The sequence below is a fragment of the Oxyura jamaicensis genome, chromosome 1, assembly GCF_011077185.1.
Source record: "Oxyura jamaicensis isolate SHBP4307 breed ruddy duck chromosome 1, BPBGC_Ojam_1.0, whole genome shotgun sequence".
Taxonomy (NCBI): Eukaryota; Metazoa; Chordata; class Aves; order Anseriformes; family Anatidae; genus Oxyura; species Oxyura jamaicensis.
In genome coordinates this window covers 40260855-40287711 of record NC_048893.1, presented here as the reverse complement: position 1 = coordinate 40287711, position 26857 = coordinate 40260855, and positions in this window count along the sequence as shown.

Below are 26857 nucleotides of genomic sequence, written 5' to 3'. Positions count from 1 at the left end.
AGGACCTACAAATGCTAGAAACTGCTATTTTACAATTCCCTGTGAGTATATTCAATAGGAATTTAACAATTTTTATATATGTACTTACGTGTAGTAATTTAACCCATTTAAGTAAAGACAATGTCAATGAGAGCACTCCATTTACAGTAAAGATGAAGAAACCCCAAAGTATTTGTCTCTTATAGTGTCATCAAAATTTCAGAATATTATACTGAATATATTTCAGAATATTTTATAATTATTGCAATATATGTTTCCATTTTTGCTACACATTTCTGTTTCTATTTAACCTATGGGGAAAGAAACTGGGAGAGTTTGACTGAGATGATCAAATACTGCCCTGAAACTCAAGGCTCCTGTCTCCATTCAACACATTGCACATCCCTGTACTTGAAAATTTGTTCAGATTTCTCTTTTCTTCAGGCAACTAATCATGGACATCTTGACAACTTCCACTTGTCCATCCCCAAGTAAATGACTGATAAAAAGCTGCATTTCTGTTCTATTACTTTGTTATTTCAGGTATTGAAGCCACTGCTGTTCCTAGGGACAGAAAGCGAGGAGGTGACAAGGAACACAACAGATAGCCGGGGCTAAAGTGTAATGGACTTAAAATAATAATAATAATAATTATTATTATTATTATTATTATTGCATAGAGTTTAATAATATAAAAAGTATAAGGAGAAAAATAAATTTATGAAAAAGTGTTCTATTTGTCGCTACCAAGTGTGAACATCAGGTTATGGCCTGGGATTCTGCATTTGTTTTAGAGGTATACAGAGATGACTCCCCCTCCTTTATTTTTGTATCTCCTCCCCTCCGTGCACATGTGCCTATACACACAAATGCACACTCCTTTGTTCTTATGTTCCTTCCCCAGCATCGCCTAATGACATGCATGGGAGAGAGAAAGCAGGACCAGATGAGCCTTTGCAGTGACATAATGTGGATGCTCTGTGTTATGTTATGTTGCGATGCTATAGCAGGGCAGGCTACTCCTATGCTCCTCAGGCTCGTTTCAGCCAGCAGGCTGGCTATCTGATGCAAAGCCCAGTGGATTCAGTGGAATCGTTTTTCACATCTTCAGAGCAGGCTCCTAGCTGCAAGCCTGGCTAATGCTACAGCAGAGAACATCTGATTATTACATGGGGCTGGTCAGGACCTGTAATCAAATTACCTAAAGGAAAGCATTTAGGATACATTATTTAAACTGCATTAGATATCCGTGTGGTCATTCCCAGGCAGAATGAATATTTCCTCAATTTGATTCAATTTTATTCAACTTAATTTACACCTTTCGTTCATTCGTTTGGATGAATATTGCTCTGCAGCATGTCTGAAGGAAGCAGGCTCTGCAGGAAATGGTGTGAGCTGCTGACGTCATTTCTATCAAGGGAGCCTAGGATCAGAAAACGTTGCAATGGGAGAGAGTTTTCTCTTGAATAAGACATGAAACTGAAGTTCCTCCTCTGGTTGCAATTATGTGGTAAATATAATTGTGATCTGAACATGGAAGTACATGTGTCAGCAGTAGGCAGGGATAGCTTCTCTGACATCCAAACTTACAATCTTTCCCTTACTACATGGAAACAAAGTTTGCCAGCGAGGTCCCTCCCTCCTTGATGTCTGTCCTGTCCCATCCTCACAGGCTTTTGCATCCAGTTCTGCCTGGCTGAGTTCCACCTAAACTGCGGCGTAGGTGCATTTGAGTCATCTTAGAATGATTTTGCTCTGCTAAATATCACAGGCCCTGAAATCAAGCAGAGCCTCTGGTTTTGAGCAATTTTCTAAGCAGAGGTTTCAGAATTTTCTAGCTAGAAAAGGAGGATTTTGAGAGAGATAAAGGGATTCTGATGCTCTGCCAACCACTTCTCCCCCTCTCCAGACTTTGTTCCAATCACAGAGCTATTGTGCGAAAGACAGAGTGTGCCTTCCCCGACGCTCCTTGTGTCAGGCCCCCTGCCACCTGCACACCAATCACAGCATCTCAGAAAAGTCCCTTATCCCATCAATTCAGCCATGATTTATCAGGAATCAGGAGCCGCAGTTCTCTCTTACTGCAACCACATGCTGGGTCTGAAGGCACTGAAGGGGTAAGGGGTGGATGGTCCATAGAATTTCAGTTTCAAGGAAAACTTGCTCATTGCCCTCTGAAATTAGTAGAAGTAGTAAGACAATAGCTACAGTGATTACTCAGTGTTGGTACTTACAAAAAATGTGCTCCCCATAAATATTGAGTTGTGTCATTATCACTGTATATGCTGGGCTTTCATAAATATTGACATTCTGTAATTAGACAGCTGGCTGTAAACTGGAGGAGACAGTCATTAAAATGGCCATTAACAGAGCTCAGAGCAGAAAAAAATAATAATAAATAAATAAATAAATAAATAAATAAGGCTGCTTCTTATTCGTTCAGGACACTGGAGCTGAGGAAAAAAAAAAAATCATTTAAATAGGGCAAACATTCTATGTTTATTGTAATCTCTGTTTTTTCTCTGTTCTCCTCATATTCCTTCAGCCAATCAGCGTATTTATTTTGGGTCTTCATTTCCAGATTCATCTATACAAAAGCATGGCTAATTTCTACACATCCATTCCAGAGTGCTCCAGCAAGGACACATAGAAAAGTACTTGCAAGGTCTTTGTATGGACTTTAGAGCTTGTGCCTGCAAATATGTAGTATCAGGCCTGTGTGAAACAACTGATCTATGACAGGTGTTCACGGGCTAAATACCACTGTTGTTAGCTGAACACTTTGCCTTCTGTGTCAGGAAAAATACCCACCATTCCCTGGTAATAAACATTGGACTATTTTCTAGCTTTGGCTTTCTGTTAGAATGACTGAAGCATGGCGTTGTTGGGAAATCTGTGCTTTTGCTTCTCGTATAAAAGTACAGTTTCACTGCCATAGAATTTTAGTCAATCTGATAAATCCCAAGTTCTATACATTGTTCACTGAATTGTTTATTCTTATGCAAGGAAATTGTATAATTCAAGGTCTTCTTCCTCTTTTGAGTGATCATAACAACTGCTATTATTTGCATGGTCACAGCTGGTTGGGGGAAGATGAGGGATTTTCCGAGCTCAGAGACAGCAGGCTGAACAGCAACGTTTCTCAGCGTGCAGTCTGGGGTCACTGGTGGTCCCAAGCCATTAAGAGGCGTAACAGCTGGAAAAATCCTGCCTTCAAAACATCAAAATCCACGTATTCCAACACATACAGGCAAACAAACAAGTGGAATGGGAGGAAGTGAAAATGATAAAAATCGGTCTGCTTTTGTGTTGGTTGTAATGACAGGGGCTGCCGTGCTGCAGAAGGCAAGTCCACAGGTTTCTGTCTCTCCAAGAAATCCAGATATTATTGAAATTTATTTCATGAAATGTCACAGTTGCCATTAATTGGTATAGACTGAGATTCCTCTATGATGACTGTAAAGACACAAGCAGCTTTGAAAATCATTGATTTGAATCCCATGACAAGCAGGTAGAAAGCCCTTTCAGGAATGGCCACCCAATGAGCAGGCTCTCGTTACTCTCATTAACCACAGCTCTCTGCCTGTCTCTTTGATGAGAACCAAGGCTTGTGAGCATTACAAGTGGATTATTGTTTTACACTCGGCATGAAAGATGCTCTTAATAAGAAGAAGAAATAAGATTAATCTGGCTAAAATCACTTTAAGGGAATGACTGCAAATTGAAGTGATTAGTAACAGTAGGTCCAAAAATTTATGTTGCAGTTATGCAGCCAGGGTGGTCGTGGAGTTTGGGGACTGCTGATACATATCTCTTGAGTTTGCAGTGGTTTAGACATAATAATTTCACTTACATGTTTTGTTTATTGTATACTGCACCACAGCTGAATATCTGCACAGACTTGTATCTGTACACCTACAAGAAGAGAAGCCAATGGATTTTTCTAATCCAAGATAGAGTCACATATATTCATAGACGATCCTGTTTAGAAGGAAATATAATCTGCTGGTGTGTTTTTATGAGTGAGCACGTGTATATATACAGCAACAGAATCACATAGCAGAAAGCCAGCTGACTTGTTCTTACCACAGCATCCAACAATTCACCTTTTGATCCCGCCCTTTTCGCAAGTTTCTCAAGGAGTGATTACACCTAGGAAGATGGAAAGCTGAGAAACATCTCTTCTCTGTGAACAGTCAGTTTTCTCCCTTACAAAGAGGTTTTTGGATACAGATACATGGGTGTATCTGTGTGATGGAGATGGGACTTTGTGGAGGAGTGTGGCTCATACAAAACGGGCTGGGTGAGATCATGAGCTTGCATAAATCACCACCAGGGGGATCTCACCTCTGAGCTGCAGGTCACCAGCTGCAAAACCAGGCTAACACCATCTCCCTAGTGCCCCTTTCTAATCTCTTCCTTCCAAAACTCTCCGGGACAGAGGCTTTCACCTTGGCATATTTGGAAAATGACCCTGCCTTTAGTTGCACTTCATCCTGTGGCCAGATCAGTTATTTCTCATGCAGAAAGAGGAGCTGGAGAAATTGAGAATAAAGCTTCCGAGCTGGAGGATTTGTTCTTACTGCTTGGTGCTGCCAGAGCGGAGGGTGGTTCCCCCAGGCACCTCCAAATCTGCTGTATTTCCAGCCAGGTGAGGTCTGACCCTTTCTTTCCTGTGGGGAAAACAGATGGGGGACAGGCCACAGGTTGCAGGGACATCCCTGACGTGCTCTGTCTCAACAGGGATCCAGCACTGAATTAATCTCTGAGTGCTCTGAGGGATGCTCTGGTCTCTGCTGCTGGAAAAGAGGAGGCAGGATATGCTGAGGCTGGAGACAATGGGATACCATCCTGTTCCAGCTGTAACAATTACCTGAGCTGTCTGAAAAACAGCAGGTCCTAAATTCTGAACAGAAGGGACTAAATACAGCCCTGGAGTAACTCCAGCAATTTCTGCAGTTTATAGGTGAAAGATTTTAGTCCTCCATAAGGTTTATACACAGAGCTAAATATTTTCTCTAACACTGAGTTAAAGGACTGAAATTATTCCTCAAGTTGAGAAGTTTGGTGTTACATTCAGATGACAAACCTACCCTACTGCCACTGGAACTGGCCTCTCTCTATTTCTAGTGCACATTAAGCAAAAAAGCATCTTTTGGATAAATGGCTTGTGCTGATAGCTATTTCAAAATTTCAATTTCAAGTGCGCTGTAGGGTTCCTCTGTGAGTGAGAATTGCTTCTTACCATGTCATTTTTCAAACGGTTGCAGTGAGACCAATGAATTGGCTTCCTTTAAAAATCCTGCAGCATCCTGAACTAGTTCTGTGGTGAAACACATCCCTCTGCCAGCTACTGAGTTCACTGTCTGGATAACTGAGTGCATGGGGGGAGTTGTCTTGGGTGTGCAGAATTTACCTTAGGTTTTGACTGCAAACACTTACAGCTGTCCGTATTTGGTAGGACTGAAAATACCCTGACAGCTAGAGCATGCAGTAGCGATGTGTACGGCGTGGCACAAAGCTCAGTGGGATTCTCAGCGTTTGTTGCAGGATGATAATTCCGGTTACATTTGTTTCTGATGGACATTTCAGTGGCTTTGATTGCCACAGGTGAGAGCAGGCAGAGGCTGGACACCATGCGTCCCGTCCCGGCATGGGGGCAATGGCAGCAGATCCCATGTCTGATGGCACAGCCCCGCTCCTGTACCCCAGCATAATGATCTCAGGGTGCCAACTGCAAATATGCTGTGGCTGCGAAGGGCAGGAGAGGTAAAGAGGCTGAGGATGCTTATCTGAGCGGGAGGCTGCTGCACTGTGTTTCCAGGGAGGCCACTTCTGTTCAGCTCCTTTAAGTCTCATTTTGCCCATCTGTTATCAATGCTCATTTGCCCAGAGTGGTGTCAGGAGACTTCACTAATGTATATGAAGCTCTTCAATGCATGACAGCTCTACATGAAAAATAAAACAATCAGAGCTAGTTTCCCTCTATACCACTTTTACTTGGACATGAGTAGCTATCTGGTGTTAATTAACACTTTCAGGAAATATATATATATATATATTCAATGTTCCCATGCATGGGACATCCCCAGTTCAGGACTGACTTCCTGGGCCTGATTTTTTTGCCAATAGTATGTAAATACCTACTGTTATTTGTTTTTCTCATGATACTGCTTATGACCTCCTTTTCCTTCTTAAAACAATACACAAATCCCATACTCCTATCCCCTAACTACCTTTCCCTGGAGCACAGTGATCTGCATTGTTTCCAAATTACATTTGGAAATGCAAACAGAGGGGGGGGGATAATAATAATAATAATAATAAAAATAAAAATAGTTTTCCTAGCAGGACTACAGTGTTACAAACGCTTTTTAAAAATCAGAAAGTTGACTGCTAATTGCAACTGTAAGCAAAGCAGGAAGTCCATCGGTGGTTCAGCCTGTGTATAGACTAGGGTCAGCTGCTTAAAAGTTAGCTGGAGTGGCTGGGCAGAAGCACAGCAAGCAGCAAGTGCTCAGTCAGAGCTTCTGCACCCAAGCCCCTGGCAGGGGAGCTGCTCCTGTTACTTCTGCATCACCCTGCAGACGCTCAGAGGCCACAGCTAAATGACTGCAGAAGCCAAGGCACTCTCCTCATCTGTCGGATTGACTCGGCAGCCAGTCTGAGAGATATGGATGCCAGATGCAAAGCCGCAAGTTGATAGGCATTGCCATTAATGTGTTTTAATTAAATAGTGGAGAGGAGCAGCGAAGGGGCTGAAGCAGTGACAGTGAGAGGAAAGTGAACACCAGTGAGCCTGGATTTTTTTCTCCTGTATCTGTTTGTTTCATCAGCAAGAAGGGGGTCATTGCTGCTGTCCAGCTAGTGTGTATTACCACAACACGTGAGAGTTTTGCTGTTTCTAGGCTGAATTTAAACCTTTTAGTCAGTCTGTCTGTTACCAAATGTACTCATATCAGCCTTTTATTCCTCACACACACTTGGATCAAATGGCTCATGTTTGATAGATTACTCCTTTATTTTTAACTTCCAGTTATCCCCGATTCCCCACTGGTCTGGAGCCCTCGTGGTTCTCCATCTGCAGAATAACATTAGCAACCACCAGAGCCTTAGACATTGTTATGGAGATGCTGTGTGGTGGTTTTGGCTTTCTGACGTCCCTGCTGGCCTGATTATGTGTGGATTGTGCCTGGCTGCCCATGTGCAGCAGACACATTTCAGCGGCTGCCCTCGGTAGCTCCTTGCTAAGGAAGCCCCAGGGACCTGCCAGCAAGCTGCAGCTCCCACGGCACAGCCAGGGTGTCTGTCTGTCTGTCTGTCTGTCTGTGGCTTCTCTGATTTCAGCAGAAGCATAACAAACTGAGTACAAGTATGTAGGCAGAGTAGGAAAATGTACCTTAGGTGGAAAATTTGGCTGTATAGCACTATATGGTGAAACGCTTCTTTTCCCCATTTACTGTGAGTCTAAAATAAAATAAAATAAAATAAAATAAAAAATCTATATTTCTATGGATCTCAGACACTATTTTGCCACAGTTTACATAGATTCAAATGTTCTGTCTGGGGATCTTTCAAAAATGTAGTCTTTTGGAATTTTCTGTCAAGTCCTGTACAAGATGAATCCATGCATCCCTCTCATGAAAGCAGAACATAGCTATAATACATCTCTGCAATTTTTGTTAATGCTGAAAAGATACATGCTTGTTCCTATTTCTTTTCTTCATTTGTTGAAGCCATTCTCCTCTTCCATTTAGCTCTGTTTTCTGTAATGAGTTCCAATCTCTCTGTAAATCAGTCATTAGGTTACAGTGCACAAAGTGCAGTCACCTTCAGTATAATTTATAAATACTGTGAGACTGTTTAAAGATATAGCAAATTGTAAATAAAATCTAACCAGGAGTATATTTAGATAGGATACTTTGGATGTGAAGTACAGGTATTGCTCCATAAACAGGCATTTATATTTGGTCCAATGTGGGTAGCACTGAATGTTACTTCAGCCCCTCACATGAAGCCAGCAAGGAGCATTTCCTGCAGGAAAACTCATAAAATTCAGTTAAGTTGCAGAGGGCTGTGGGGATTCAACTTGTACAGGACTCATGGCAGGAAGAAGCCACCGCTCTGGAGAGGTGTGATTCATCTCTTCTAAAGTTAGCTGCCTAAAAATGGCAAATTTCCTCTCAGCCTGTTTGCTCGGCAATCAATGGAAAAGGAAGGCAACCTGCAGGCTGACTGACTCACTAGAAAGACCATGAATTAGAAAGGACCCTAAGTGACTGAACCTTGGGCATCAAATTCAAGCTAGACAAGCGCAGTTAATCAAAATCAATCCAGCCCCAAATGACTTTGGTCCTCGTGGGATTTATAAAAAGCTGCAGTGCAGACCTTACTTCAGAAGTGGCAGCAACTGCCCCATTAAATTCGGTGTCATAATCCCTGCATCAGCCATCCCATGGGATTTCATCCTTCACAAAGGCTCAGTTTTTTTAGGGAGTGGTAAAGAGGAGATGGGCATAAAGCGAAGGGAGTTTTAAAGGCCACTGTTCCTTTAACATTTTACTCTACTGATCTTTTAGAGGTTTAAAAGCTGCTGGGTTATTTTATAAGGGATGAGGGAGAACTGCAAAAAGTAAAATGTAAAAAAGTAATTCAAGAATAATCCATATACATGGCAGTATGGTTCTGTGACTAAATTTGGGCTCAAAGATTCACTGAAGTTCATGTATTCCTACATGGTACCAGATAAGGGCAATGCATCTGAGAACTGGGGCCTAAGACAGGGAAGAGATGAAATCTTTTTTCCTGGGAGAAGATTATAGAAGAAAGAAGAAAGGAGAGAGAGATCTTCAATTACCCAATGAGAGGGCAGAGAAAAGATGGAGCTGGACAATTATTGGAGGTACCTAACAAAGGACAAAATGCAATGTGCACAAGTTGCAACAACAACAACAAAAAAAGTACATATTTCCAAGGCAGTAGAAAAGACTTTGTTATGGTGTCCAAGCATTACAAAAACAACTTAAGATGTGAAATTTTTACTTTCATGTACAGTCAAAAGTCATGTGGACCTGCTAGAATTCACCTGGACCTTATTCAGAGTGAGGGGTGGTTGACCAAATGACAGTCATAACACTAAACTAGCCACTTCTGAGCATGTACTTCGAGTTGTTCCCTCGATTATTGCTCCACCTCAGTAAGAATGAGTGAGTGACCTATTCATGAATGGGTATGTAGACAGACAGGTAATAGATATATAGATAAAACAAATACAGTGGTGTCCTTAAACTCTTTGTTTTAGTGTCCCTGCAGGGTATCAAGGTGTTTACATTTTTACTTTATCTCCAGAGACCAGCAGGAGACTCAAGAGACCATACTCATATTACTGTACCCCTTCCCACGTAGGACAAATTGGAGCAAGCTGTGTACTGGGTCTGGCTGGGATGTTAACTTTCCTTGCAGCAGCCCATACAGTGCTGCGCTCTGCACTTGTAGCTAGAACAGCAGTGGTATCACACCAGTGTTGTGTCTGCTGCTGAGAAGTGCTGGCACAGCATCAGGACTCTCTCTGACCCTCCTAGGGGGTGGGCAAAAAGTGAGAAAGAAACATCAGCAGGGCAGCTGACCTAAACCAACCACAGGGATATTCCATACCATATGATGTCACACTCAGCAATAAAAGGTGGAAAAAGGAAGAAGAGGGGAGGGGTGGGCTCTCGTTGCGAAAACGTCTGTCCTCCTCCTGAACACCGGCTACGTGCGTTGAGGCCCTGCTTCAAGGACGTGGTCAAGCATCGCTCACTTGTGGGAGTGAGAGAGCGGTTGTGGTGTTCAACTGCCTAGCACGGTAAAACCACCACAAGCTGACAGGCTCCAAGGAGAACTTGTACCTATAAATTGATCTCCAAATAAAGGTCTATGTATAAAACAGCCTCCCAGAAATGCAAATATATTTTCTTTTATTCACCAGACCTAGAAAATTTAAAGGCTACGTTCTGACAAAAGTTTTTTGGAATGTGGCATCTGTAGTTAGCATGACAGAGACTCACTGCATAGACAACTAGGATTTTATACTTCAGGCAAAACTCCCATTGCAATCAACAGGTATCTTTATCTAAAGAGGCTGTGGGATCTGTATTACAAAGTGAAGTGCACAAAAGATTATCACCATCCATTCAGGCAGCACCTCGTCCCAGACCAATGGCACTGATGGCTTTCAGTTTGAAAAGAGAGAATAAGCCTGGGGTAGCATAATATAATTAAAGGATGACTGTAGGAAAGCCCTTTAAATTCATTCTTCTGGCTATTCTCTCATCTGCTCACCAAAGAGGATGTGCAAAAGGAGGTGGAAATGATTAAAACAGTAGCACTGGTTGTTGGGGTGACAGAGATCTCCAGGAGCATGGATTGAAGGATTTTGCAGTTGAGAGCTGATAGGTGGGGAGACAGTAAGATGTCACCAAATGCATGGAGGAAAAACTGAGCACCTAGTTGTAAAGCTAATGACTCCAAAACTTCATCTTGCAGCAGGGTTAATATCTACTAGATGTTCTCATAGTGATGTCTTGCCTAAAGCAAGAAACAGTAGGAAAATATAGAGCATGTGTCTACAAAAAAACTAACAACAGTAATTAGAGAACATTATCAATTTGACTTTATGCAGAGTAGTGAGGACTGGGTGTAGATCAAGTGGCAGACTGCTTGGTGCAGATTTTGTGGACCTACAAATACAGAGGAAAGACCAGGTGAATCATTCTTTCTAGAATGCAATTCTCAGAGCTTGTGTCAAACAAAATAAAAATTTGATGGGAAAGGCATCTTTGCAGAGTATGATAGGACTGATCTCAAAGTAGAAGGCAAAATTCTGAAGTGTAACTGGCAAAAACATTTCCAAATCAAAGCACGCTGTTTTTGACCAGCATTTTGTCGCTGTGGTTGGAGTTTAAAGTGAATTTAGTACCTGTGACAGGGCTGGACTTAAATCAATGTCCAAATGCAGGGCTTTGGTCCCTGGTACTCTCCGTCTTCCTAACAGACAAGAGGTGCAGACAGCTCATAGGCCAAATAATGCCCATAACTTCTGCTAGATGATCTAAGGCCATGCATTTTTTTTTCTTGTTATAATTGAATACCGTTAAGGCATGTTTTACTGTCTGGTCTGCCAAGGAATCTGAAGCACCTTCTTGGCTCCCAGCTAGTAAAAATAAATAAATAAATAAATAAATAATAAAAGCCTTACTTTATGTTTTCTCACTCCTCTTATGAGAATAACCCTCACTTTAAAACAGATTGAAAAAATAAGAACAAGTAATGAAATAGAAGAAAAGATTGAATTCAGGCTGGATTTTAGTATTCTTTCATGTAAATGAAAATGCTCCTTTAAAAAGAAGAAAAGAAGAGAAATATGCATTGGACCAACAACTTTCTATTTTATTAAGACGTCACACTATGGAGCTCCAAGTGGTGATAAAGCCAGACTGAGCATCATCCATGGTCTTGGAGCCAGGTGATTTGCCTATGTTTAACTACCAGAATGGAAACAGAAGACCTAGCAGACCTCTCCTCTGGAAATCCCCTGGAGGCATCAATATGGTGCAGCAGAAGTCTCTGTTTAGTTCTGCTGGACTCTGTTCCTGCATATGCAAAAGGGCATGAGAAAAGAACTGCAACCCAAGTGCTTCTGTACCCCTGATAACCTACCCCTGCAGGAGCCTTTTCTAGTCATCAAGCCATGCATAGGTGGAATTAAATTAAAATTGTCCAAAAACTGGAGGAAATCATGCGATAAATGTCCCTGGTTAGCCAGTCTGAAGGCAAAAAGTGGCCTGCAAAATACAGAGACATTTTTTCTACCAGGTATTTTAAAATACTGGGCCTGGTCTCTCCTGCGGTACAGCTGTGGCAAGGGGGCTCGCTGGCCTGAAGGCTGAGTGCTACCAGCTGGGAACCTGGTGGCACCCCTGTCACACCGATGGGCTCCTCCTGGGGTCGGTGGCCACCCTTGCCAATAACAAAAGACAAAAATAAAACCTAGCAGCTGAAATGGGCTGAAACAGTGCTGCCTGTAGAAAAACTCCATCCCGATGGCAGCCCGCCCGTGTCTCACAGCAGCCGGTGCTGTAAGCTGAGATTCTGGTCCACTCCAACTCCAGTAATGTGTGTGTAAGCCACTCACAGCCGTGCCACTTTTAATAAACCGTTTATTAGCTAAACACGGGCTGATAACAAAGACATCTATGCTGAGAAGGATCCCTCCTTTGAACTTGAATTTGTACAGTTCAAAATCCAATTTCTTCAATCGCCGGATTAATGTCTGTGTTATCTGCATGTGAAGACAGTTCTACTTTGTTTGCATTGTAACGAGGGCCTGTGCACCCAGGATGTACACGTTGGTGTGTGTTTGTAGGAGGATTGTGTTCAAGGCAAGCACAGCTTGACTCGGGGAGGGAACTGCTGCATAATATTTGTATTACCATTAAAAAGCCCCCATGCTGGGTATTAGGCATTATTTCTCTCATACTTGGCATGTTGTAATAGGTTCTGAATGCTGTAATGCCCCTTTGAAATATCACTGGAAGTAAAGCCACGCAGAGAAATAGAGAGAGAAATCCATCTAACACGCTAACCTATTCTTGAACTCAGACTGCTTCTTATGCTTCTCCTGAATTTAGGCATGGAGTTTGTATAAATTTGGAAATACGCCTATGTCTTATCTGTTTTGTAACTTAGCAACCTTTAATCTGGGTTTCTTGCTGCTCCTTATAAAGCAGCTGATAAATCTAGTCAAGCTCTTACAATACACTTGGTGGGGAAAGTATAGAGGGTTTATCACATACATAAGTAACACCCGAAGCTCCACTCGTTTTGCTGACATTTACCTTTACGCATAAAGACAAGCACAAAAACGCCCACTGCTCAAAGTCACGTTTAATCAGACTGAGCGGATTTATATTAGCAGACACCGACTGCTAGGGGGAAGGCCGTGATTTGCAGATGGAAGGAGTTTCATAGGCCGTGATTTGTCTGAGGCATGGTGATCTTTGATTTAATCACTTAACTTAGTTAGTTTGCCATCCCTGTATTTGAAGAGGGAGTTAGCCAGATGTAAAAATGAAAAGGAAGTGATAAAAATGTAAAAGATTATCTTGATAAGGTACAATTTTTTAAAATGATTTGACCTCACTGAATGCCACAGAGCACTGCTAGGTTCAATCTTATCCACAAGGCAAACATATTAAGGAAAATAAGATCTGGGAGCTCTGAGTGACGAAGCTCTGAATGGTACAGTTGTCACAGGTAGTTGGTATATTCATTACTTAATTGCACCTTCCTGAAAGGTGTTTGGCATGCCACTAAAGGATTCCTAGTCACACACAGGGGGCTGTCAAACAAGCTCCTCTCTGTTTGTTTTCCTCCTGCATTAATGCAGCTGCGTCCTCCTGGAATTGAACGCTGTTGCTGTGCATCCCATTGATTTCAGAGATGTGTCCAAAGGGCAGAGCTGCAGGCTCAGAGCTGCAGGAGGCCTCACAAGTTTTCCATTTTTTTATTTTTATTTTTTTTTCAGTCACTTCTGTACAATACAGCATTTGACTCATTTCTTTTGTTCTGAATAGTGTGGTATTCCTAAATTTATTTTGGTATTCTTTTTCATCTGAAAAGCCAACCCAGGGATGGAGTAGGCTCCAAGAGAGCAAGGTTACTCCTAGCTTAAAGAACAACAGCAAACTGATCACTGGTTTGCAAGCTTCATTTTTTTCACAGAGAGTGAGACAGGGGATTAATCAAAGCCATGAAACATGTCATTTGATATAAAGATAATAAAAGTCATAGACAAAATGCAGCTCTCCAATGCCCCCAAACACATGGCTATTAGCCAGCACAGAGACTAAACCATATACACAGAATTGATGTACAGTGACATCAAAGTTTTTTTTTAATATCAGTCCATTTGGACCTACAGGCATGTTATCACAAGTTTTTTTCTGTTAGTTACTGAAGTTGGACTGAATCAGCACTGAGATAGAAAACATGGAGATTGTGCCTCCTCCAGGTGCTGCAGAAAGTAGGGGAGAGACTTGGCTTGTGCTGCAAGGTGAGCTCTGAGCCCGAGTGCCAGCAAAACAACACAGGCTGCTGGGTCCTGGCCTTTTGAAATGTGCAAAAACAACTTCTGGCCTCCTGTTCTTAGTGCTGAGAAAACCTCACTGCTCTGGCTGCATTCCCATTGACTGAACTAAGCGTGTGCTTAAATATTTCAAAATTAAATCTCTACCCTTCAAGTCAATTAATCTTATTTACCAACAAAGACCTCAGTGGTTCTGGAGGTTGCAGGATGCCAGGTGGACCTGTGACTGTGTGATCCCCCTGCCTATGTGCGTCTCTTTTCTTTAGGTGGCTTTTTGGGTGGCTGTGATGTTCTGTTGGAACTGTTCACCAATCACTGCCATGCTGCTGGGGGCAAGCCATGGAGCAGGGCCTTCCCCAAAAGGCAAGGGTAGTCCCTGCGGGGTGGTAAGGGGGGAAGCTCTCATGTTTTGCTGGGCAGGAGCAGGACCAGGAGCCTCTCTGAAGCACCTGTACACCCAGGCATGCAGGGAGGGACTGGAGGCCTGTGCAAAGGTGTGGGGCTGTAGCCTCATGGGGATTATGGAGATGCAGCAGGAAAGATATAAGAGTTTTGGAAAGGTTTGCAGCCAGCCTTTCCCTTCACTGCCAGTTCCAAGGAAAAGGAGATGAAAGGCGCAGAACTGCTCTCTGGAGTCTGGACTCAGTTTCCAGAATGAAGGACCAGACCTTTCTGATCACGGGAAAAGCTGCTCAAAACAGGAGCTTCTTGTGAGAAAGGGCAAGCAAAGTCTTCTCGAGCTCCTCCTTCACGCACTTACAGACCACCAACACATGAACTAACTTCTTGTGAAGGTGCTGCAGAAGCTACAGTGGGGACAGTCATGAGAAAGATCTCCATGGGCAGCTCTAGCAAACCCAGCTGGTTGCAAGCAGCAGTGAGGAGGAGCACCGTGGCTGTACATGGCTCTCAGGCAGCAGCCACAGGGGGGTCGGGGGCTGTGGGAGAGCCATGGGGCAGCCCCAACTGCTGCCGAGTGCCACATGGGCTTCTACGGCTTGTGGCTCTCATCTTCTCCTCCTTTCCAAGAGCATCGAGGAAGACAAGAGTCCAATTTATTTAGGATTTTTTTTTTCCTTGGTGCGTTTTTTAAAAGTCTTTTTAGTGATGTTTATTTCAGAACAGGAGCTATGGTGTGTGCCACTGTGGTTAGAGAATGGTACAAAAAGAGGTGCTTCTACCCATCACATAGGAGTGGAGAAAGGGCTGATGGTGGCCCTTGGCCATCGGTATCAAAATCTCACTCCAAGTCTCACTTAAAGCCAATAATCCATGTCAATAGCAGGCTGCAAGAGCTTGCTTATCCCTGCTAGTTAGTTATACCCTACTTCAGCTTTCTACAGAGTTCATGTGATCCCAAGGCCAGGAGGGGTTTGCCAATATGCGTCTCATCATTCTGGTTTTATGACTGCTGGAGAAATTTTATGTTTCAGTATTGTTCCCTCTGAACCTTGGGAATATTCACTGCACTTGCTTGTGGACTTCATCACCCTGGAGTGAGAGGAAGCACCTTCGTTTTATTTGATTTTCTTTTCATGTCTGGAAGCAGATTACTTAACACAATTCCCACAGAAAGGAATAGAGCGGAGTTCCCAGTGCAAAATATAAAGCTTTCTGCAAATGAAATCTGTGTTTTTATTTTGAGCAACAAGATCCATCAAATTAACTTCCTCTTCACATGGGAAAAAAGTGGTCTGCAGTGCGCTGACGTGATCATCTCTGACAACACTGCCAGTTCATGTAGCAGTGACACTGAGGAGGCACGCTGGAATTAGAAAATACAAGCAAGCAACAGCCGAGAAACACACGAGAGCACAGCTCCGTGAGAGCTGCTGGTTGCGTGTTCAAGTTACCAGATGTCTACATGGCTTCTGAGCTTTAACATCTCCATTGGCTTGCTCAGAAGAATTGTGTCTCTCTCTTGTCAAGGTTTAAGTATGTGTGCTCTCTCCTGTCTCCTGTGGGCTTTTATACAGTTGTGCCCTTTCAAAATTTGCGTCTTGTAAGTTATATAAATAGACAGTGCTTTCTTATAACTGCAATATCTCCGTGCTTCCTGAATTTACTAAATGAAATAGCTGAGGTGAACCAAGATCCCAGCCCCATCCACCAAACTGCACCAACTCCCTGCCCTGTGTGCCAGGACCAAGCAGTAGGGGGAACTATGAAAGGACCGAGGACCATAGCACTACAGACATCCATTCAGATTTTTTTGTAAGCAATAGGAAAGGTTTTTTTTGTAAGCAAAAGGTAAAATCAGAACTAAAAATGAACTGCTTGCATCCTTTCTAACCCCTTTCTTTCAGTTTGTTCCTTCTTTATTAAATACACTTTTTATGTCTTTTATACATACGAAAAATATACCAAAGATAAATCTTAGCTAGATGTGCTTACATTCATACATGTACACGTATATATATATGTATATATCTTTATTAGACACATTCTTTTACAGAATACTACCTAAATGCTACTTGAGATAAATAGGTTGCAAATTTTCTGCCTCAGCATCTGAAGGCCCTTTTTCAACACACTGCAGAAGAAGGTGTTGACTAAACATGCCACCACAAAATGAAAAATAAATATTTATATTTTTGAAACACTGAATGAACATCTCATGAATTTAAATTGAGGAAGGTCCAGAGCATTTTAACTATGTATGCTTAAAGTTAATTTTACTTTTAATTTCTTGAGTTTTAGAAACCCCCTTTCCCAATTTTTAATGAATGGGTACTGAAAAAGAGAACTTCCCGAAAATGCAGAAATGCTTGTAAGAACTGCTTTCTGACCATTTTCAGCTAGTAGTAAACATGAAGAACAAAAACTAGTTTCACAGAATACCAGGAGAATTATTACAATATCTTCAAATATTACATTTTCCTATCGGGCCATTCCAGAAGCACGAAGAACAGCAGAACAATTATTTTTCCCTGTCTCTGCTTTCATAATTGTCAGCATGAAGCATCCCTGCTCTCAAATGTAGCAGCAGCAGCAGAAACCAATATTATTCTGCTTCAGCCTCCAAATGTAGAACCAAAACTAAAAAGATGTGGTCTTGTCCACCAGCACCATTGCCTTGGATGCACTTGGGCAGTTCATGTGTACAGACCTAGATCACTAAAACGTTTGAAATATTATCCATATTCATTATTTGTCACTTTTGAATCCTGTCTCTGGACAAATAAAACTCTAAATCAAAGGGGTCATGAATTTGCCCTTCTGGGAATAAGTGGACTTAAGCAACAAAGGTGATTCAGGCACTGGAGCACTTCTCCTGTGGGGAGAGGCTGAGCGAGCTGGGACTGCTCCGCCTGGAGAAGAGGAGGCTTGGGGAGATCTTACCAGTGCCTGTAACTGGGAACTGTCAGCATTCAAAATCTGTGACACTCCAGCTCTTATAAGCCATGTCTAGAGACAGATGGAGGTAGAGGGAGAGAGAATGATAGATGAAGAAAGATATATAAGGAAAGCATAATGTCATAACACAAAGGTTTTATACCTACATCTTAGCACAGTGGTTGTGTGCACCAACTATCACTGCAAAAGAGGGCAGTAAGACCTCTGTCCTGCTGTCCAGGGTTCCTGCAGGATCCTCTGCAAGCCCCAGAGCAGGCAAGCTAGGGGAGCAGGTGCCAAGTGCTGGCAGGGCTCAACTCTTTATTCCCCCTAGTAAAAACACTGCATCTCTCCACCCAGCCCCTCCAGCAAGCTGTTGAGACAAGATGCTCTGAATAGGTCTCTGGAAAAGCCTACCGATGGGATTTGGGAATATGCCTATCCTAGCTAACAAAGCAGGACAGCAGATAGACCATTGCCCTGTGATCATTTAACCTATTTAACCGAATATTTGCAGCAACACATTACCTGGCACGGATCTGACCCACACCAAGTGGTACATCCCTGGACAGTGTCACACAGGACAGAAGGCAGAACAAATGCAGTCACCATGTCCAGAAGGACCGGGGAGTTTTGTCATGGGAGCACAGACCAGAGTTTGCCACTTCCCTTCAGAGCCAGAGGACAGAAGCTCTCCTACTTATTTACCAACATTAATGTACACTGACAGTCCTCAAGCTGGATTATAAGCATTTTTATTTTATTTTTTGTTCCTATAAATTGAATGGCACAGGATTCTGTCTGTACTTAAAGGGCCTCCTCTTTTAAAACCCAAGGCTAAATGCCAGAGGAGATTCTGCTGGGAGGATGGACACTCCCAGTGTGAGGCCATTGGAACACAAATTTCTGAGTCACTTTTCTAGGAAGACAGGACTGTGTTTAGCTAGCTCTGAGCCAAGGACAGGCATGGCAGATTACAAGCTCCGGAGGCCAGGAATGACCAGAAGAGGAAGAAGTATTTCTTTCACAAGCGGAAAACAAAAGCAATCAAAATGAAATATTTGCAGCTGCTTAAGGGTTGTCTCAGGAAGTACATTAGCATGTTGATTGAGGTGTCAAGTATCTGACAAACTGCACAGGGATATGTAGTTTTATGCATGTATTTTATTTTCACATATGGTTTAGTTGTCCTATGGGGAAACTTAAACAAAATCTAAAGTTGCTAACCAATCGTTTTCAGTCTGGATTTAGTTTGCTCTTCTTAGCTGTAAATGCAACTGACAGATCTTTGCATAAAAGTGTGTGTTAATCTCTCAGATGATACTCACTGGCAGTAAAACTGACTTCATTAAGTTATGGTATTTTATTGCAAATTTCTTTGAATTACCTCAGTGCCTGTGCATAATTTTGATTATCTCCTTAGTGGCCCCTGATGCATTTGAAGAGAAAGAGAACTGAAACACCACACATTGGTTTAAGGCCTTATACCTGTGCAAGCTTCTGCCACTCCCCAGAAAACTCAGGACAGCTGAGATTTCCTAAGTAATATACTAAGATCTGTGCCACTAGTACTAGACTGCTGTTGGGGGCTCGTTTAAAGCCATGTCTGAGACCACAGCTGAGAAGCACCATGAGCATGGAGCTGCATGTTTTCAGAAGAACCCAGCACTCACATTTTTATAATGTATCCTTTTATCAAAATACATATTGAAAGACCAATGTTGCCCCATTGTAGCCATATTCCATCTCTTGATTTCAGAATGTTTTTAATGGATTTGGAATTAATTTTGCTGAATAGCTTATTGTCTCCATTGGTCTATGCTGAATTCTGTTGCTTCACAAGATGGACAGTTGAATTACTGTTTTTATTTCTTTGAGATTGTCAATTAAGCCATCTTTGCTCTGCTGTTACCTGACAGTGTAAACTACCACGACCATGTGTCATTAATGGCCATGCAAGGTCAGGAGCATTTTGAATAGTAAACATCAGAAAAGCAGGAGGAACACTGGAATAAATTTCAGCGATAAAGCTTTCAGAAATTTCAGAGATAAAATGGACTGGGGCAGCACATAATGAATGATTTCTCAATTTATTTTACATTACTTCTTTTTTATTTATTTTTTCCCCTAAATAAGAAGCAAAAGATAATTAAATTATTTCATTGTGTTTCTTATCTTTTTAACAGTAAATTGGATCGGTTTGTAACTTCAGCATTTTGTGTCTTCCATGTCTATGCAGTGTCTTTCTTTTTTCTGGAAAATAATATTTATGAACATTTGCTTATAAAATCTAAGGAATATATTAGAAGATCAGCTAGACTCTGTCAGGTAAAGCTGAATGCATTAAGTTGCACAATATTTAATACTAACAGTATCTTTGTTTGAGACCTCCTCTGCCAGTTCATCAGCCAATATTTATTCTGCAAGTATCAATTCAAATGTCATTAGCTGTCTTTTCAGATTCAAACATTATCATATACTACAGTGCATTATGAAGTATCAATTACATCTAGCATTTGCACAATACCAAAATCTCCTCCTCTTTACTTGTTAGGTAAATGATAGCTAAATGTTAGCTTTCAAGATAGCTAATTTGGCAATGTTACTGATTTCAGTATCAAAATGTACTATAACACCTGGGAATAAATCCGTATTCAATATGAACACAGGCATGTCAGTCAACCAATAGCATAGATGCAAACGCTTGTGATCTTTTACTTGCTGTATGCTATCAGATAGTCTTCACCTGTATACATATACTTGCTTTTTTTCAAAGACACCACTTCTCCAGAAAGAAGTATTAAATTAAAAATAAATAAATAAATAAATAAATAAAAAGAAGAAGCAAAAGAAAGCGTGAGAAAGTATTTCAACATCAACTTCAGGAAAGTGGTGAGCAATGGCCCAGGGCTGTGACTGTACCTGTGATACCACTAAATTATGTTTGGGCTTGTTGTCTGGCACTTGCCAGACAACAACTGTGGATGAGTTGTCATCACACAGTGGATGTCCCATGGCTAGCTGGGCAAGCTGGCATGGGAGTGCAGGGCTGTACTTGCTGTAGGCCAGGCACTGGCTGCCACAGAAAGAAAAGCCCAGAGGTATCCTCCAAGGGGAAACCCCAGAGGTATTCCTCCAAGGGGAAATGGCCCCAAATACACAGGCACTGGCTGCATTGGGGACAGGGCAGTGGAGAGCCCTCCTGATGTAAAGCCTTTACCACCTCAAAGCCTCTCCTTCCCTTTTGTGAAGCCGAAGGAAGGAGAATCAATGCCAGGCCCCATCCCACCACCACACTCCTCTGGCAGCAGCAGCTCTGCTCCACATACAGTCTGTCTGCCCTACCGAGAAGCCTGGAGAAAATCCAATGCTGAGATGAGCCACAGGGAGAGAGCTGACTGCACAGCTGGTGAACCCCAAAGACACCATTTTAAAAAGGCATGCGTCTGTGCTCTGGTGGATATTTCCTCCATTTCAGGTCAGGAGAAAGCAAGTTCTGCAGAAAGCAGAACGGCAGTGACTAATCATCTGTAGCTGGGCAAAGACTCCTCAGTTCCTTGGAGGAGAAATATAGCCGTTCATTCAGCGGTGAAATGGAGGCAGAAATACTGTTAAAAATAAAATTGTACTGATGGCAGTGGGCAGAAGGAAAGAGCTGGGAAACTTAAGTAATTGCTAAGGGAGATAAGAGGCATCAATGGCCAGCTGTGGTAAGGTTATCCAGGAGTTGTTGTTTATATACATCAACAGCAAATGAAATGAAATCCCATTAAGGGCACGGACCTACAGATAGGCAGGGTTGGCAGGGGCATCGATCACAAAATGCAGAAGGCTGAAGCATTCAACCGGAGCTTCCCTCGGGTGCGAGGAGCTGAGGGGACGACAGCCGCAGTCAGCCACCAGGGACTGACACACGAAGAGGATGTTGTCTCTCATGCATCCTGTTCAGACATCTTTCAATCTGCAAGACTGGATAATTTGCACCAATAAGAATTAAAAACTGTGGCCAAGGAGCAATTTGAATTATTAACACTAATAAATCCTTGACTGATAAAAAATATCCAACTTGCAAGGTTACAGACAAGCTTAGATTGACATTGGTCTTTGATAATATCCAGGAAAGGCTGTCAGAGAAAACAATCAGCAAGGAGTCAAAAGAACAAGTGATTCAATCAATATTGTATTTATTATTTTTTTTAAATCTACCTCAAAATTTTTGTGACATCACAAATTTGATTCAGTTACCCAATTTATATAAGACATTACAGCAAGTCCTTCATAATGTTCTTATAAAAATTAGCTGTACATAAAAATCAATGCAGATTCATTTTTAAAAAGATTAAGAATTGCTCAGTTGGTAGATCTCTGAAAGCCATTTGCAGCCACTAAGGGTTTTCAAGCAGAAGTCTCCAGGGAGCTGCTCTCATCCCCTTCAATAATTTTATCAATGATCTTGAAGAAAATATTAAATCATTGCTGATAGAATTTGTAGAAAATAAAAAGAAAACAATGAAGAGAGAAAAGATGATGGGCATAGGCCTCGATTATTCAGAAAGGTGTCTTCATTTGAATGCATGTTTCAACACAGCCAAATGTAAGGTCATACTCCGAGAGAAAATAAATCCCATTTATGGGGATGGGGGGCATATCTAAGGAAGCAGTGGCTTTTAGCAGGACTTAGTAGCTGTAGTAAATAAGCAGTTCAATGCAATAGCTGAAAGAGCAAGCAATGTCTGTCACCATGTAAACAGGCAAATGCCAAGGGGTTCTAAGGAAATAGCATTATTTTGTTGTACAGGATGTTTACTACGTCAAAATATAAAATTAACTGTGAGTGTCGGTGGAGAAACACTTTTGTTTCTCAGGTGGCTGGTCTAGCCTTGCAGCACCTGATTTTCCCTTGCTGGTGCCATGCCCAAGTGACAGGGACAGGTCAGACTTGTTGCCCCAGGGGCAATGGGTAGAGAAACCCATGGGCACTGATGATCTTTGCTGGGGGGTCCAGAGATGGGGAGACGAGGGTTGCTGTACTGTTTGGAAATTAAAACAGAGCTGGGAAAGAATGGTATGTTTAAGGATATGTCTTCTGGAAAGAAAATCTAGAAGTTTCATCTATTTTGATTACCAAAGAAAAGCATAAGAGGTGATTTTGTCACAGTATAAAAGAACCTAAATGCAGGAGACATTTTGCAGCTGGCAGGACCTCTAACAGAAAAAGATACACAGTTCAAGGGCAGGAAGCTATAAGCAGACAAATAGCTTAGAAACTTCCATTTTGAGACATAGAGTAAATAATAATTGAGCTCTCACTTGCAGCTTTTAAACCATGAGTGAACGTCTCACAGAATGAAATTCTATGGTTCAAACAAAAGGCTGGGCTGGAAGAAGAAATCACTGCATAAGCTTGTTTGAGAGACAGACCAAACCTCAGAAGGCCCTTCTATACCTTCTTTGTTATTTTGGTATTTTTCCCAGACCCTGGGACTCATGTGGAAGTCTCCTACTATCCTTGGCTTTCATTCTTCCTCTCTGAGATTGTGGCATGACATGGAAACAGTACAAATCCAAATTATATATATTTTGTGGTCAGGCAGGTTTTCAATCCTGAGTTTGCAGACCTACACTGACTACTTAGAGAACTGATACTGATTTATTTTTTTCCCCAAACACATGGAAATAGCTACTTGTACTATCATTTTGCACTCCAGCCATGAAGTAAATACAACTATAAAGATTTCCACGTCCTTTAGCTACATTATCATTTTATAACATTGCAAAACCTTGGTTTAAGGCTATATCGCACCATGGTTTCAACTTACACAGTACACACATTATAACTAAACTTTGATTCTACTACCCTGAACACACCAATTCTCAAAGCTGGAGGTTGTCTCCATGACTGAGTTACTTTCTGATGGCTCAGTTTCATACCTAATGCCTATTTTTAGATTCCAGATGCACTAACTCTGTTCAATCTATACTGTAATAAGAGTCATGTTCTAGCAGCTTATATTGATTAGTAATTGCAGACAGCATGGAACTATAGTAATTTAACTGTAACTGCTCTGTAATTATTATGTAATTACTGTCTGATCTACAAATTAAAGCATATGCTACTTTGCCATTAATGTTTTATCTATATTTTACCTGTCTTTAATATTTAGCTGTAAAGAAGTAGCCGAGGGAGACCGACTTTCCTCCAAGGAACAATGTTGATTCCAACTGCATAGCAGTCCTTTGGAAAGGTGACTCACTTCACAATTCAGGGAAACAGCTCTTTTTCTGTGGTCCAGGAAGAATGTCACCTGGTCAGGACAGACTACCAACAAAGTGTGTAACATTGGCCTCAGCATGGCTATGATTTGTCCTAGGAAGAGGAGAGTCCGATAAAAGTCCCCTTGATTCCAAGAAGGGCTGCAGGAAGCCAAGAATCCCTTTGGAGGTTTTTCTAAGCCATGGCCTGGAAGATATTTACAGTACAAATGTGATCTGCCCCATGATGTCTCCAGAACTTACAAAACAAAGTTGGTAAAGTGTATTTGCTGCAACACGCACCAGGGAGGACCAGTAGTGCTTCAGCAATGGGTTCCCTGCACATGCATTACGAGAACATCCACGTGCTTAATTTGGCATCCATTAGCAGGGACCATCTCCCTACACTTTAAGTCCTTCTGTATGAAATAAGTGAAAAACCTCTTAGCAAATGAGTTTTTGAGTCAGTGTCTTCTCTTTCTCATCTCACATTACTATCACTATTCATTCCCTTTCACTTTTTCCTTACTTAATATCTTACCTTGTTTGTCATACATATCATTTTTATACAAATCATTGTATTTCAGGCAAAAGCAAAATGGTGAATAATTTTCGTAGGCCTTAAACGACAGGCTCGTGCTGACATTACTAACCTCCCTTGAGACTTACATATTATCTTTCCTGGCTAAATTCACATAAGAACAGCTCAGGCTCAAAATCCACTTACAGAATAGATTTTGTAAATACTTCTTTTATTTATTTCTTTGGCTTTTTTTTTTTTTTTTTAAATAATTTATTTTTCCATTTACTTCACTCTGGCTTGTCTCCAAGAGTTATTTCAAAGTAAAATACAAGAGCTTCTATTTCCTTTGGATGCAATCTTTAAACAGGGATTTGGGAAGCTTTAAAACACTCTGTAACTCAACACGTAGCATGCTATGGAAAGGTACTCTTCCTTTCAGGTTCTTGGGTCAGTCGGGAGCCCACACAATGAGAGAGGTGACCCCAGATAAGCAGCGGCAGCCAGGTAGAGCACCACGTGGCAGTCAGTACCAGGCGGAGAGACTGAACCCTGCAAATATGGAGGGAATAGCAAGCACTGATTTTGTGAAGGTCGAAAGCGTTAATTGAATCGCACAGCTTCCAATTGGAAATGTCCCCTGAGCTACCCTTTCTTAAGGTCAGACAGATGATAGAAAACTTCTGGGAGTGGAATTCAGTTCCAGTTGTGACACCTAAACTCAAGGTTGTAATTCAGGGAGCTGACATAGTTCCCACGCTAGCCCATGGTGTTCTTGCCAGCTGTGCCAGAGGAGACCAGAGATTATCTCAGCTGACCACTGAGGGTGAGCAAAGTCACTCTGCATGTGAATTAGATCTCCATTGACTATGACAGGAGCCTGGACTCACACTTAGACACATATATCTAGCTTTTCTTCCCAGTTTGTCCAGTAACCCATAGGACAACCTCTACACAAATATCATGGAAGTGCGCTCTAGTAAATTCCTAAATTCAGTTAAAAAACAAAGCTGAGAGTGATAACTAAAAAGCTATTCTATAATACTGGCTATCCTTTTGCAGATTATTTGACAGTAAGTGGTATGTATAATAAAGATCCTGGTTTATTTGTAATGTTTATTCAAAACGTCAGAACAAATTATTTCTATCCAATACATTCTCTGCTTTAAAATTCCATCCATTTCTGCTAGGTTTTTAATACCGGTCCTAGATTGTATATTTATGCTGAGACATGAAAATAGAGTTCTTTTCCTTGAACACTCACTTTTTTCATTAACTTCCATAGGAATGTCTCTTGTAAAAGAAATGCCAGACCAGAAAGCAATAGCTATAGGAAGAGCAAGATAAATAATGTCATGCAAGAGATGATGGCATGCTCCATTGCTTTGGAAGGACTATCCATTTTAAACCAGGCAATATTTCACCTAAAGCTTGGCCAACATTCTGAGCTTCCTTTTAGATCCTGTAATTAGTTTTCTGTGGACCCAGCATCAACTTCAATAAAATTTCACAGTCCCAGACTGGTAAAACAAGGGGCTGAAAAGGATCCCCTCATTCCCTACAGGAATGAACACCATCTCTTAGGGCAGACAGTTACAACAATTATCTAATAGCAAATCTCTGGGTATTTCTGCTTTGGTTAGCATGCCAACTCAAAGGGAATTTGATTCATTTATCCGTATCTATATATGACACCGACAGTGATATCTTAAAGAGCTAGCATGCCATATATCAACATATATCATCAGCTGTTTAGATGAGACCCTTCTAAATATAAGCTTTAAAGCATTTATGGGGTATACACAGAGCAAGTTTTCTGCTTCTGCATATGATATTCAGAGTCTTTTGCTTCATCCTCCATATTTGCCTCCCTCAGCTGTATGTACAAAGGGCACTGCTTTTCCCCAGAACAGTTAGAAAGATTGCAATGACATTGAATGCAGCCTGGCTTCAGTGACATTGAGCAGATGAAAGTAACAATGAAAAAAAAAAAATGAAAAAAAAAATGAAAAAGAAATCACACAGTATAACTGGGGCTGTAAACCAAAGGTATTTATGTCAGTCCCAGCATGGCAGCACACTAATATTCCTGGCTCTTTTTGTTAAAAAACAGTTAAGTTCCTTAACTAGAATTCCGTATTTTATTTTTGATTACATAATGTATTCTCACTGAGAAAGTGCAGAGGACACAAATATTTAAGTATGCAAATCAAGCAAGACAGCGACATAGCCAATTTCTTTCAGTCTGTTTTTCTGTCAGCTCGCTGGAGCTTCACACATTGCTTCCTCACCATTAAGAAGAGTTCTCTGCCACACTCGTCTCCTGAACTCATTGTGGCAAGCTGTAATGCGTTTTGGTGACTGTTTGTATTTGCAATGTAAGAACATGTTGGTGCACCCATGATTTCAGTGGATGCGTTGCTGCCGAAGCAAGCAAAAGCAGGAGTTGCTGTGACAGAGGCTGTCTCCTCTTTTCCTTCACTAGATGAAGTGGCAAACCTATTTAAGACACTGCCATTCTGGAAGTAGAATGCTAATTTGCCAAGAAGCAGAAATGGTTTTTAATAAATATTTTAGTACTTTTCCAATTTGTTGCCCTGAAGAAGCTTTAAATGTAGGCTTAAAGTAATGAAAATGAAGAA